Below are 5,062 nucleotides of genomic sequence, written 5' to 3'. Positions count from 1 at the left end.
CACATGCCAGTTCCAGCCCCTGAGGGTTCTCTGCCTGCCTGGTGTTTTGTTGTGCTTTATGTCTGGCAAGGTGAAGATGTGGCCCATACTAAGAATATCTTTGAAGACAACTGCCCTGGGTTCCCATGCTAAAATTCAATTAGGGACTGACAGGGACCTAAATAACAACAAGACAGTGCCAAGACCATGAGTTCCAAAATCAAGAGCAAATGGGGCCTTGATGGTATCCTGTGCTGATCTGACAGGAGTCAGCACACACAATTCTCCTGCACATCCAATGCCCCTTGGAAAAATCCTCTGTCAAGGGTAAGTGATGCCTCATGAGAATGAACTGTCAGCGTAGGACAAGACACTTGGGACTACTGTCCTGAACTCACCAGTCTCAGATGAATGGGCTTTGAAAAGTTTTCAGGACACAGAATAGGGGTGTGTAAGCAAGTGCAGGTAATCCTTGGGTAACACATAGTTCCTGAGGAGGTTCTGAGAGCTGTTGGATCCACTCCTGGAAAAGGCAGCATCGTGTTCAGGGGGGTAAGAAAGCATGAGCCTGCTGATGTTTTCACAGTATTGCATGGGAACAGTAACAATGCCCTTAGGAGCAGGATGTCCTAACACTCTCAGATCAAGCGGACAGCCTAGAGCCTATTAGGCCCATATCCCAAGAGAATACCGGTCATGTGTGAAGCTTCTATAGCCAGGAAGCTGGAGCAGGGAACATTGACATTGTCTCAGTTAGGGTTTTACTGCTGAGAACAGACACACCATGACCAATGCAGCTCTTATGAGGACAACATTAATGGACACAGGATTGCAGGTTCAGAGACTCAGTCCAGTATCATCAAGCTGGGAGCATGGCAGCATCCAGGCAGTCATGGTGCCAGAGTAAGTGGGAGGTCTACATATTCATCTGAAGGCTGCTTGAGGAAGATTGGCTTGCATGTGGATAGGAAAATGGTTTTAAAGCCCATGCCCACAGTGACACACCTACTTTAACAAGACCACGCCTCCTAATATTGCCACTCCCTGAGCTAAGCATATACAAACCATCATAGACATCTTGCAGGAGGGTGGTACTGTTCTATCAGAGAGAAGCCTCTGCTCCCGTTAATATACTGAGGTCAACCCTGGGTAGGGCACAGAGCCCTCCACACATCCTGGGACTCAGGGAGGCATCCTATGAAAGAGCTTTTTCCTAGAAGGAAACATGGGTGTAGGCCTCCCTTCCAGCCAGGCTGTAGGGATTCTCCAATGCTAAACTCTGTCTTTTTGCAGAAGTGAAACAATGACAATTCACCCTTAACAGTACAGTGAATAGCAAAAATGGTGAAAGGTATAAAAAGAACCAATTAGTACCAGAGCATGAGGATTGGTTTTATATGAAATGTGGGTGGGTGTGGTGCAGTATCCTCCTCCATGTACCCACATGTTCAGTAACTACCCTGTTCGATGCAGCTTTACACAGAACCATCTGGAATCCATTCACTGAGGGACTCCATCCCTGGACTGGAAGCTACAGGTGGGACTTTTGTATCCAGGTCTCCCAGCCCTGGGACAGGGATGCATGGATAAAGTGGAGAGAAGCAGACTGGAATGGTGCAGAGGTTATCCTGCCAGCAACCCCAAGCCCCCACCTGCATGACAATGTAGAACAGCGAGCAGTTTCCCAGCCAGCCTCACTCCCCATTGACAGACTTCTTCCAGTCCCTCCTTATGCCAAGGAAAGAAAAGCAAAAAAAGTAGGGGCAGGGAAAGAAAAATTGCTCTACTCCCAGGAGCCAAGGACAAGCCCCCTCCCATCCTCTTATCTGACCCCATAACCAGCCACAGCCAAGTCCTGGGCTCATCTCTAGAGGCACATGGACCCAGGCAGATGAGCCCTTGAATCACAATCGGCTCCTCAAAAGCATCCTATGGGTGTCAGTCCTAAGTCCATGAATCGGAGGTGCTCTGCACAGCTATTCAGAGAAGCCTTCTCTTGATCTCTGTGAAGATCTCTCTGTTGGATGTCAGAGGAGGGTGTCCATCCAGCATCAATCCAGGGACTGTGGCCCTCTAATGTGTTAGCCCATGTGAACCTCCCCACAGAGCCCCACCTGTCCTTGTGCAACTCCTCCTTGATCGCCTTTTATAGGAAGATATTTAGAGTCCCTTGCAGGAGGCAGGGAAAATGGCACACAGCTGAGGGTGGTAGACAAAGCTGGGAACACATCAAATATTGAGTTGGTGTGAGGCTCCCTAAGCCATGCTTGGGCAGGTCTGTGCCAGTGATCCTATAAGACCCTTTGATTCTCCCCATGTACACAGCAAGAACCAATTGCCAGGCCTACCCGCTGCCCAGAGCAAAGGGAGATTGGAACTTGGATTCCAACCCTGGCCATTCCTATAATACCTGACCTTGTAACCCTTGCTCCCTTTGGGGCTCAACAGTCCCCCTCAAATGTAGACAGCAATGTCTAGATGGTGTTCACAGCTTTTCTAGCCTGAAACTGTGCTTTGTTTGATACTACAAACCAGGAAGTAGGGACTTAAACTTGAGATCACTGACTCAGGCTAGGGAGGACTCCAGGGCACCTGAGCTCAGCTGCAAAGGCAGAAGCTGAACCACAGTGAGCAGAGGTGGCACATTTTGCTGTTTCTTTCCTTTTCTGCTCTCAGGCCTTTCAGTGAACTCTACAGATGAGGATCTTTCCTCCCAGGCTTAGTGTCTGCAGCCATGAGAGTCGTCTACAGGGGATTCCAAACCCCAGAAGAGTCTTCAGATGGAAAACGCTACACACTGCACTGCCCCCAGCACTCTGAGAAACAGAGACCCTTTCTGGGCTTGGGCCAGTCAGTGCTCAATAGTTAGCTTCTGGCTGCACTGGCTGCTCACAAATAACACAGCAGACTGGGTCCTGTGACCTGGCTGTCACAGACTGTGATTGAGAATTCATTTCAACTGTGTCAGCATAGCCACTCTGTTCCTTCTGGCCCCAGGTTGCACAGAGCTCCTTGTCCTCATACATGCCTCTTCCATCACTGGACCTTAATATTTAAAGTGCGCCCTACACTCTGGATGGACTTGGTTTTCTATACATCATGCCAACCTCTGTGTTAGAGGAAGTGTCTGCCTGTGTATGCCTACCCCTTTATGTGCCTAGGTGTCCATGCATACCACTACCCCATTTTCTGTCAGGGGCCATCCTCTGACAGGTCCTCACGCCTGCATGTCAGACCACCTGTCTTCAAGCCCCAACCCCTCCCCACTGCACAGATGCTGAGCTTATGGGCTTTGCTGATGCATCCAACATTGATGGGGGTTTTGGGGATTGAAACTCAATTCCTTACCCTTGGGAGGCAAGTGCTCTGCCTATCCCTGCAGCTTTGTCTCAGGTGTTTGATGATAACCTAGAGCCTTTCTGAGGATTTATGAAATCAGTGTAATCTTGATGGGTCAGTTTAGAAACACAGCTTTGTTTTTTTTTAATTTTTTTTAACAGTGTACCATCAGTTTGAGGCTAATCATTCAGAATACAATGAAAAAGTGACACCCTGAGTGTAGACATGACGACTTTGAAGCAGGAGGCATAGAAAACATTCAAAACAGAGAACCGAGGAGAGGTAAACATCTTACAGGCTTTGATTTCTAAAAGCCTTAAATCTCTCCATAGCCCAAGAAGCCAGAGCCTTGAAGCCCTTCCCAACCATGTCATGACAGGTCCTATTGTGACCTAATGAGGAGCGACTGTGAGGCGTCCCAGCTAACAGATGTTAAGCTGTTGCCAGGCCTGGATTTCTTTGAGTGCTTTGAGAGGAGGTGTGGAGTGGAGCCCTCTGCGACTTGTTTGTATCTTGTGAGCTGTGTGTGGTTGCATTGGATTTTACTGTACTGTATATATGTGTATGTATCAGTGTGTGTAAGAGAGTGTGTGCTGACAGATTTGCCTGTGTGTGAGTGTGTGTACACTTTTGCTTGTGTGTTTGTCAGTATATGTAGGAGTGTGTGAGTTTACAGGTTTGTTTGTGTGTATATTTGTATGTGTGTACCACTTCTTTTGTGTGTGTGTGTGTCCCTTTGTGTGTGTGTGTGTGTGTGTGTGTGTCTGTGATGTCCATTTTTCCAGGTTTACTTGTGTGTAAGTATGTGTGTGCCTGTTCCTACGTGAGTGTGTTTTGTATGAATCTGGGTGTTTGTCTGTGTGTGTGCCTGTGTGTGTGTGTGTGTGTGTGTGTGTGTGTGTGTGTGTATGTGTGTTTGTGTGTGCACGCACGTGCCCATCCCCTTTTGCCCCTTGTATCTATATTACCTGCACCTCAGTGCAAAAGAGTGTAGAGGCTAGAAGTCACCCTGGCTCCTGTTCCTGAGGCAGGTCCTCAACCTCATTTTCAAGACAGGCTCTCTCACTGGCCTGCAGCTGCCCAAGTACCTGTCTTGGCTCTTCAGTGGCTCCCAGGAATTTGATATGCCAACCCAATAATATCAGATTAAAGGCCTATGTAGACTGCTGGCTGCTTATTTATGGATTGATTTTTTTTCTATGTGTTTAAGAGATAGAATTAGGCCATATATTCTCAAGACCACTGGCTATTTCCTTATTGTGGTTTTGTTTTATTTATTTATTTATTTATTTATTTATTTATTTATTTATTTATTTATTTGTTTATTATGGATTGCTGGATTCATTTTGGTGGTGTTTTTTATGTTCTCACATGCTATATTACTGCTTTGATTATTTACGGTTCTGCAGTCGGATGTTTAACTCTATCTCCATTTTCAACGCCCTGCGGTTTCATCCTTTTACATTATTCCTGTTTCTCTATTTTGAGTACAAGCAATCATTGGCTTAGACTTGATACAAATTTGCCCTTTGTGACACTTTGACTCTTCGACCTTTGTTTAAGGTTTACTATTCACTGATATTTAACTGCCTTATTCCTTGTGGTTGGTTAATTTTAATTTTCAGTATTTTGCTCTGGAGAGTTGTGGATTTTTGTGGATCACTAGGTCCTGAAATTCAATGGAGTTTTCCCTTAAGTGTTGGCTTTTTACATTTGTTTGTTTTGTCTTATACTCAGTCTTTCT

The sequence above is a fragment of the Rattus norvegicus genome, chromosome 1, assembly GCF_036323735.1.
Source record: "Rattus norvegicus strain BN/NHsdMcwi chromosome 1, GRCr8, whole genome shotgun sequence".
NCBI lineage: Eukaryota > Metazoa > Chordata > Mammalia > Rodentia > Muridae > Rattus > Rattus norvegicus.
This window is presented reverse-complemented; position numbering follows the sequence as displayed.